This window comes from Papaver somniferum, chromosome 7 (genome assembly GCF_003573695.1).
Source record: "Papaver somniferum cultivar HN1 chromosome 7, ASM357369v1, whole genome shotgun sequence".
In the NCBI taxonomy this organism is placed as follows: Eukaryota; Viridiplantae; Streptophyta; class Magnoliopsida; order Ranunculales; family Papaveraceae; genus Papaver; species Papaver somniferum.
The window spans coordinates 222,004,292-222,015,331 of NC_039364.1; positions in this window are offsets into that span (position 1 = coordinate 222,004,292).

Sequence of the window (11,040 nt, forward strand, 5' to 3'; positions counted from 1 at the left end):
CTATCTTGCATATCGGAGGAATCAATGTCGATCCAATCTTACAATTGTACTCAATATGATAGAAACATCAAGATCAAATCACACAACTACAGAGAAGATAGTTGGGTCTAGCTTCGTAATCCCAATGAAGTCTTCAAGTCATTAACCTACAGGGTCTCGAGAAGAAGCCTAAGGTTAAAGGAGAATAGACTCTAGCTTATACAACTAGTATCACACAAGAGGTGTGGGGATTAGGTTTCCCAGTTTCTAGAGTTCTCCTTTATATAGTCTTCAAATTAGGGTTTGCAATCAATGCCACCTTATGGCAGAGGTTTCTAGAGAGGAATAGAGAATGAAAAAGGCTCCTTCACCTGGAATTCTACCACTACAATTGGAGATGGAAATTCTATCAAATTCTGGTTGGACCCTTGGAAAAGTAAGATCTCATTCAGTCAAACTCACAAAAAAGCTTTTAAAATGGCAGCTAGGAAAGAAGAAAAAGTTGCAGAACGGGTGCAACAAAACCAATGGAGTATTATGATGCTGCAACACCCAGATTTGGAGGTAAGAGCTGAGCTGGAAGACTTATTGCAACTGATTGGACCCCCTCATATTCTGAACACCAGTCTAGACACAGTGCGTTTCAATAACTCTTCCTCATACACAACTAAAGAAACTTACAGTTGGCTGATGAACCAACAACCTCAAGTGGATCCACTAGATGACTTCAAATATATTTGGAAAAAAGAGGTGCCACCAAAAGCTCAATTCTTCTCCTAGTTAGCTTGCCAAAATGTCATACCCATTATAGATAATTTGAACATAAGAGGAGGCCAGATTCAAGATACAAATTGCAGTCTATGTTACAGAGAAGTAGAAGATGTCAACCATGTGCTACTAAAGTGTCAACTTTCAAAGGAGGTGTGGAATCACTTCACATCTGACATGGTTTTACATGGACTCATAAGGATGAGATCAAAAAGCAATTACAACTTTGGCACACTGGTAAATGCAGGAGACTAGCAAAAAAAGTTTGGTATATTCTTCCTTTTTCCATTGTATGGACTCTTTGGGGGGAACGAAACAGAAGAAGGATGACAAATCTTAGGGAAGGGGAAAAGATTGGTTAATCTTAGAAGTGAAAAGAACAGTATATCAGTGGGGTTCTCTGTTTGATTGGTTCAAATTCTACAGTTGCAGAGATCTCCTAATTAACTGGAATTCAGTTTTAGGCTTAAACTAATGTAACAGCATAAGATTAAGATTGAGTTGGGCCCTTTGGCACGACCACGATTGTATAGGGCCTCAATGCCTTGTATTTTTTTTTCTCTTTAGTAAATTCTGAAGCTTTTTTCTCAAAAAAAAAATATCAATGCTACCTTGGTTACAAAACATTCAATATTCACCGTTAGATGAAAACCTGATTAGATTCAAGCTAATATCTTTCAACCGTTAGATCGAATCTTATCTTGTTATACACAAATGAAATGCACGTTCATTTAGGTTTGTGTAACCGTACCTAAATGTGTACACCTAGTTGGTTCAACAATATTTAACCAAATGGTTAGCCATATGAGCACTTTCATATCAACCATATTCATCTTCACCATAACTCACGGTCGTGAACTTCTGCCAGTATGCGTACGGGTGCGCACACTCACCCAGTCTCCATCAACCATTTAGTACACACACAAGTATGCATACATTTGGTTCCCAGTTTTGGACTTATACACTAATATGCGAACATACTATATGCTTATATCCAAAGATGGTTACATATTCTAAACTCTCAATTCAACCATTGAAATATTCTTAAAGGATGTTATATAGAGGTTATTCACTCTCCATTTTTCATCAAAGCGATTTTCAAAGGATTGAAACAATCAACATGACTTTCGTCACTTATAAAGATGAACTTGGCCAAAGCGAAAGCTTACCAGCACATATTTCGAGAAATAGATAAGCGAGATAAACTCGGCTCGAAATAGCAAATGTGTATAATCGAAGTCTATATAGCAATACGACTTTTGTGTCAAGATAGGAGATAGAGTAGATAGACTTTTGAGTGATAGATAAGTTCAAGTCTCCACATACCTTTTAGTCGATGAAGTTCCACCAGTTCCTTGAGTAGTTCTTCGTCTTTGTATGATGAACGCCGTGGAGTCTAGAGTTCAGCTACACTTTCTATCCTAGTCCGAGACTTAGCTATAAGTAGACTAGAAATCAAGACTTATAGTTTTGGCAACTAAACTTGACAAACAAGCTTGAGATAACAACGCTTCCGAGTTCGACCGAGCAGTGCTCTAACAATGTCCCCCTTTTTCAATCTTTAGTGACAACAATATCAATATATATGGAATACAAAATAAATAAACTTTGCAGCTTCTGTTCCACATGCATGATCTCCTTGGTTCTTCAGCATTACTCGAAATCTTCGTCACTTCCAAGTACTCCAATGATTCCAAAGGTTGTAAGTTCAGCATCATCGTTGTTGAAAATTCGTAGCCATAACAATGAGAAAACAAAAGCTCTCAATCATTGTTATACAATGTCATAGTATTATTACACAACATCAAAGTTCAATTGTATCACAACTTCGACAACAATACTATGGTGATATGTATCACTTCCCCTTAGTCAATACTCCATCTCACATGAATACCACTCCCCCTTACATAATGATCCGAAAACCATATGTATTTGTAGTGTGAACTACACATTAATTCTCCCCCTTTTTGTCAATAAAATTGGCAAAGGTACAAAAATTAGTGGGATCCTAATGAAATTTCCATAAAGACACTTCATGACCAAAATAAAGTACATATCAACTTTTTAGATGCAATCATGTAGCCGAAGCTAAATGCATTCATCAAGGAGTTTATAAAGATACCAGATAACCCCTATAATATTCCACAGCCGCACTCCCCACAAAGATTTGGTAATTAAGCACAAGTTCAATTAAGAACTCTCCCCCATAAAATGTCATTCCCGAAAGAACAACAAGAGCGACCTTACTTTCACAAGAAAAGAAGGATTTTTCTGGACAACAACAAATCACATAAGAATATGAATTTGTATCCAAAATACTCAATTAATTTAACCACAAGAGAACCCATGATTAATTTAATCGGAAATGCTCAATATAAGAGAACTCACGGAGCCACACAATATATACATAAGAAATATGGATCAGGGAAGATCAATACTGTGGAATAGACAAGAATTCATTCTATTTTCCATCACTATTTGCACAATGACATACAATAGACATAATCCTAGTAAACAAAAGCTTTATCCTTTCTTCCATCAAATAATGACATAAAGGCTTTAACTTTTGTAATGTCAAAAGTCCATTCAATATTTTATCAATACTTGCATATCCACATATGAAGGATGTTAGAGCATTGCTCGTTCGAACTCGCATGCGTTTCTATCTCAAGCATGTTTGTCAAGTTTAGTTGTCAAAAATATATGTACTTATAGCTAAGTCTCGGTTTAGGACAATTTAGTGTAGTTGAGCTCTAGACTCCATAGAGATCATCTTACGAAGACGAAGAACTACTCAAGGAACCAGTGGAAATTCATCCGACTAAAATCTATATGGAGACTTGAACTTATCTATCACTCAAAAGTCATCCACTCTATCTCCTACTCTTTAGACAAAGTCGTATAAGTATGATAGTTTTCATACATACACATTTGCTATTTCGAGCCGAGTTTACTCGCTTATCTTTTTCTCAAAATATGTGTTGGTAAGCTTTCGCTTTAACCACTTTTCATATTTTCCCGTGACGAAATTCATGATGACGTTTCAATCTTGAAAATAGCTTTGATGACGATAGTTCTTAATAACGACTGTTATAACATTATAGAAGAATGTTTCAATGATTGAAACGTGGAGTTGAGATTACGTAACCAACTATGGATATAAGCATATATAGTGTGTTCGCACATTAGTGTATAAATCCATGTGCCGGAAACCAAGTGTGCGCATATGTGTGCATACGGTATTGGTGAAGGAGACAGGTTGAGTACGCGTACTCATACGCGTACCAGCGGAACTTTTCGAACCGAATTTTTTTGCTTAGTTTGTAAACTCAAATCCGGTAGCTATGGTACATGTACCCGTACGCGTACCCAAGCTGGTTATATTTCTCAAATCGGAAGTTCATGAACTTAAAACATTAAATTATAAGGAATGCAATCTTTGCAAACCGTGGCTATATTGTTCATAAATTGATTCAAGTGAATCAAACCGATTTTCTTTCAATTTTGTCTATGAATAAAGATATAAGCAATTGAACAACTCTTCAACTAGTTCTTTTGAGTCATTTGAACTAGTTATGAGAAATATGAATACGGCTAACCATTGGTTAACTATTTGTAAACCAACTAAGTGTACACGTTTAGGTACGGTTACTCAAACCTAAATGAAATACATTTTCATTTGTGAGTTACAAGCTAAGTTTCGATCTAATGGTTGAATGATATTAGCTTGGTTAAATCAGGTTTCTCATCTAACGATAAATATTGAATGCTTTGTTACCAAGGTAACTTGGATTGCAAACCCTGATTTGAAAACTATATAAAGGAGACATCTAGCAACTGGAAAAACTAATCCCCACACCTCCTGTGTGATACTAGTTGGTTTTGCTAGAGTCGATTCTCCTTTAACCTTAGGTTTCTTCTCGAGACCCTGTAGGTTAACGACTGAAAGACTTTATTGGGATTGTGAAGCCAGACAAAACTAATTCTCTTGTAGTTGAGCGTTCTGATCTTCCATTTTCTATCGTACGAGTTCAATTGGATAATTGACTTGAGATTATATCTCCGATAATTCGTCTCATCGTTTGTGATTCCAAAATATCTAGTTTCGCTACCATACGATTTAGATTATTGTGAGGTGATTGATAATTCTAGGCTGTTCTTCGGGAATATAAGTCCGGGTTATCAATTAGTTCCTGTTCACCTTGATTTTATCAAAAGACGGAAGAAAACTCATAGGTTTATCTGTGGGAGACATATTTATCTATTATCGTAGACTTTTCTGTGTGATACAGATTTGTTTATTAAATTCTTCGACTTTGGGTCGTAGCAACTCTTGGTTGTGGGTGAGATCAGCTAAGGAAATCTAGTGTGCGGCATCCTGCTGGGATCAGAGACGTAAGAAGCGCAACTGTACCTTGAACCAGTGTGAAATTGATTAGGGTTCAACTACAGTCCGTACCGAAGTTAGTTTGTAGTAGGCTATTGTCTGCAGCGGCTTAATACAATGTTGTGTTCAATCTGGACTAGGTCCCTGGGTTTTTCTGCATTTGCGGTTTCCTCATTAACAAAATTTCTAGTGTCTGTGTTATTTCTATTCCGCATTATATTTTGTTATATAATTGAAATATCACAGGTTGTGTGTTAAGATCAATCAATTAGAAAATCCAACCTTTGGTTGTTGATTTAAATTGATTGACACTTGTATATTGGTCCTTGGTACCATCCAAGTTATCTCTTTTGTATTTGATAAAGACTCGCAGATTTCCATTTGCTTGAGTATAGATCAAATCGAGAGATTGAGATATTAACTCTTTGATATACTTTTATCTAGATTGAGTCTGACTGTCTAGTTGATTCTCTAGAAAGTATATTGGAGTTAGTCCATACAAATTGATAATCGAAATATTGGGTGAGGTTACTAGACCCACGGTTTTTTAATTGGTATCAGAGCAGGCAAACACGTTCAAGACCTCAAAAGTCTATGTTTGTAGCGATCTGACTCTATGGACAGAGGTGTTATCTCTATTAACGTACCACCAGTCTTCGATGGCTCAAACTACTTATGGTGAAAAACTGCTATGCGAGCTTTTCTTCAAGCGCATGATTTTCAATCATGGGTATATGTTGTTAATGGCTATGATGCTCCCATTGTGTCAATAGGTAACGCTATTATTTCAAAGAATATTGGCGAATACGATGTTGCTGAGATACTTGATGCAAAGCAAAACTCCGACGGTTTGGATGCAATCATACATGCCATTACCCTAAATCTTCAGCACCATGTGTAAAATTGCACTAGGTCTAAAGATGCGTGGGATATCTTAGAAACCGTATTCGAATGAAATACCAGTGAAAAGGAAGCCAGGCTTCAAAACCTAAATTCCGATTGGGAAAACCTTTGTATGGCAGATGAAGATTCATTTGATGAGTTTAATCACAAAGTGTCTGAGATTGTTAATGCATCTTTTGCATTGGGTAAGACTACTCCTGAAAAGGACATTGTGATGAAAATTCTCATATCGCTGCCATCTAGATACGATTCTAAGAAGTGTGTCATCTTTGAGGAAAATAACCTCGATACACTTTCCAGAAATACTCTGATAGGAAAGTTAAAAATTCTTGATCTTGACACAGGCAGAATGCTCGCGCTCAATGTTGTAACCAAAATAGGTGTATCCTCTCACTTGTCTTGGGCTGATGAATGTTGTTCTAATCATGTTGATGTTGATATATCACTGATAATCAGAAATGTCAAGGATTTGATAAATAGGAAAAATAGATGTGATAAATATCCATATTCCGTTGATGCTTCAGATGATTCAACAGAAGACAAATCTACTCTGGTTGTCAACATTTCAGATGAGTCTAACAGGTGTAATGAACTTACGACCCTTACTTTAGATTCTCTATCCTCCTCAACTTCTGATTCAGAACTTGAGTATGACACAGAGCTTCTTGATCTCTTGAATAAAGAGATTCTTCAAGAGAACCTTCACCTAAAGGCCTCCATGGAGAGAGTTGAATCATCACTCCAGACGAAAAACATTGAGATAGAGCGTCTTAATAATGATTTCGTCAGAACCATATCTCTAAAGGAAGAAGAGATTGATACTCTCAAGTGTGATCTGCAAAGGTTATCTGGAAGCTCAGACGAAATTGCAGCAATGTTATTTGGACAGATATCCTTTGGAAACACTAATGGTTTGGGGTTTAAAAGCAAGACTGTAAGCTCAAACAACACTATTGCTCCAGCTAATCAGGAAACAACGATTGTTGGTTATTATGAAAAATAGGGAAAGTCTCATCAAGAAAAATCATCTCTGAAGTGTTTGTTTTGTGGAAATACAAAACATGATCAAAGTACATGTTGGAGATTCAGAAGAACCAACAAAAGAATCACCAAACTACAAGAGAATTTGCAGAAGATGAACTTGACACTGGATAAACAAGGTTTTCCTAAAAAATCCAGATCTAGACGAGGTAAGAAACCTGTTCATACAACAAACATTTACAAGCCACTAAAAGGTAAAAAATGTGAGCACTCGGCTCACTCTGTCACTAAGTAATACTAGTTGTTAGAGTACTGCTCGGTCAAACTCGCATGCCTTGCTATCTCAAGCATGTTTGTCAATGTTAGTGATCAAAAATATAAGTCTTGATTTCTAGTCTCTTATAGCTAAGTCTCGGACTAGGATAGTAAGTGTAGCTGAGCTCAAGGACTTCATGGCGATTCATCATACAAGTAGAAGATCTACTCAAGGAACCGGTGGAACTTCTCGACAAAAAGGTATGTGGAGACTTGAACTTATCTGTCACTCAAAAGTCTATATATTCCATCTCCTACTCTTTGAGACAAAAGTCGTATGCTATATATATAGACCAAATCATACACATTTGGTATTTCGAGCCGAGTATACCTCGCCTATCTATATCTCGAAATATGTGTTGGTAAGCTTTTCGCTTCACCAAGTTTATCTTTACCTAGTGACGAAAGTCATGAATGTTTCAATCACTTTGAAAATTGCTTTGACGAGAAATAGTGTAACAACTATATAACGTCCTCTAAGAATGCTTCAATGATTGGATGAGAGTTTAGATTACATAACCAATGGATTCCTTGAACCGAAGTTTTCGAACTTTGTTGATCAAGAGAACCGGAAGTATGGAAAGTGCCAAGTCCGCGAACTGCCGAAGTTCTCAAACCCGAGAATTTCTGCTGGAGTTGACAAACTACTTGTGTGAGACAAGTCTGCGAACCCAGTCCGCGAACCGGTGTAGTTCTCGAACCCGAGAATTTCTGCTGGAGTTTGTAAACTCTATCCGGTGTCTTAAGTCCGCGAACCTAGTCTGCGAACTTGAGAAGGTTATATATCTAAAGATGATTTCCGAACTTAATCTTAAAAGACTAAGGAATGCAATTGCAAACCGTGGCTATTAAAGTTCATGAACCGATTCGAGTGAATAAAATCATCTTTGCTTCAATTGTGTCTTGTGTAGTTACATAAGATTTCCTTGCAATTGAACAACTCTCTTAACTGGTTCATTTGAGTCAATTGAACTAGTTATGGTGAAGAAGAACATGGTTGGTATGAAACGCTCATATGGTTAACCTCTTTGGGTAGACTATTGTTGAACCAACAATGTACACGTTTGGGTGCGGTTAACAAACCTAGAAGCATACAGTCATTTGTGTATGACAAGCTAAGTTTTCGATCTAACGGTTGAGAAATATTAGCTTCAATCTAAATCAGGTTTTCATCTAACGGTGAATATTGATTGCTTTGTAACTAAGGCAAAACCCTGATTTGAAAGGCTATATAAAGGAGACATCTAGTATTGTGCAAAACTAGTCCCCACACCTTACGTGTGATACTAGTTTGCGTGCTAGAGTCGATTATCCTTTAACCTTTGGTTTTCTTCTTCTAAAACCAGGTTAACGACTTAAAGACTTCATTGGGATTGTAAAGCCAGACCGATACTACTTTTATCGTAGTTGTGTGATCTGATCTTGCATCTTCTATCGTAACAGTACAATCATATTGATTGGATTGATATCATGAGAGTTCTCCGATAGACAAGATATAAAAAGTAATCACAAATACCTTTGTCTCATCGTTTGTGATTCCACGACATCTTGTTTCGCTACCATACGATTAAGATTGTTGTGAGGTGATTGATTAATCTAGGCTATTCTTCGGGAATATAAGACCAGATTATCAATTGGTTCCTGTTCACCTTAATTATTATCAAAAGACGGAACAAAAACTTTTAGGGTTTTTCTGTGGGAGACAGATTGATCCTTTGATAGACTTGTCTGTGTGAAACAGATTTGTTTATTGTTAAAGCCTGTGAATTTGGGTCATAGAAACTCTTAGTTGTGGGTGAGATCATCTAAGGGAATCAAGTGTGCAGTATCTTGATGGGATCAGAGGCGTAGGGAGTACAACTGTACCTTGGATCAGTGGGAGACTGATTGGGGTTCAACTACAGTCCAGTCCGAAGTTAGCTTGGAGTAGGCTAGTGTCTGTAGCGGCTTAATACAGTGTGTGTTCAATCTGGACTAGGTCCCGGGATTTTCTGCATTTGCGGTTTCCTCGTTAACAAAATTTCGGGTGTCTGTGTTATTTCAGTTTCCGCATTATACTGTTTTATCTTTATAATTGAAATAATACAGGTTTTGTGTTAGATCGTCAATTAGCATAATCCAACCTTTGGTTGTTGATTGTCATTTATTGATCCTTGGACATTGGTCTTTGGTACCGTCCAAGTTATTCCTTGTGTTTGATTAAAGACTTGCTGATTTCTTTTAGCTTGAGTAAATCAAAACAAGAGAGAGATATTAACTCCTTGAGGTACTCTTACCAAGATTGAGTCTGACTGTCTAGTTGATTCTCTAGAAAGTGTTTCGGAGTTAGTCCATACAGATTGCTAAGTGAAATAGTGGGTGGTGTTGTTAGACCCTCGCTTTTTCACCAGTGACATTTGCATCCTCATCCTTAACTTGGGAAAGATGAGGTTTGCACTGAAAGTGGCTCAAGTCTTTGTTTTTGTAAATCTTTTGACTTATATTTGTTAAGAAAATATTCTCCTAAGAAGATGCATGGTGAATAATAAATCTTGAAAGACTCTTTCAAAGTCTTCCTAGGGTTTGGTATTCATAAATCCTTTTAATCATTTGTCTCTTCTTTTTCATCCAAAAAGATACTATCTCATGGCTCTTGTGACTAGAGGTACTACAAAAACAGATGCAGTTGAAGCAGTTAATGTGTATCTTTGCAAGGGAATCACTTCCTCAAGGGTAATGAAAGAGAAGTCGACAAAGAATGGAGAAGGTTCTTCCTCTAACTGTCTCTTATTTGTTTGTCATTTTGATAATAATTTTATAGGCATGGTGAAAGATTTCATCAACAAGAGAAATGATTTGAAATCTCAAATTGTTTCCTCTTTGGAAAAGATAACTCACTATGAACAAATGTTGTCTCTAACCAAGAACACCTTGCGTAATCTGAAAAGAGAACTCAGTGAGGTAACTGATATTTTCGAAGATTTAGAGGAATTGAATGATCCCATAATCAATGGGTTCTTTAATAATGAGAAGGAATTCTCAGTAGATGCCTTAAGAAAGCTCTATAATGTCTAGTAAATCTTCTTATGAGAATTTTATTCTTGTGTCAGGAAGAATAACTAGAAATTGGAATAGCCATTAGTACACGTAGTTATGTCCAACGTGTTCATCTTGCAATGTTTTTAGATTTATTTATTTAAATTCTAAAGTGATTTGGAAGATGATGTTTGCAATATTAATCTTTATGGTTTTATATATTGCGATATGTTATGGGATATGTGTGTTTGCATCTGTGAACTATTATTGTCCCATATGATGTCAAAAGTTATCTCTTTCGTATGTCGATACGCATGTATTGATACAAGATCGATGAACTTTTGACAAACAAAAGTTAAGCCTATTATGTCATTTATTGATGGAAGATAAGTTAAAATCTTTTGTTCACGAGGATTATGTCTATTGTATGTCATTGTGCAAATAGTGATGGAAAATAGAATGAATCCTTATATATTCCGCAGTATTGATCTTCCCTGATCCATATTTTATGTATATACTGTGCGGCTCCATAAGTGTTCTTATGTGAGCATTTCCGACTAGACTAATCATAGATTCATTTGTGATTAATTTGGTTGTGTATTCCAATTAAATTGATCATGGGTTCTCTTGTGATTAGTTTGATTGAGAATTTTTGGATACAAAATCGTTTCCATATGGTTTTTGGTGTCCAA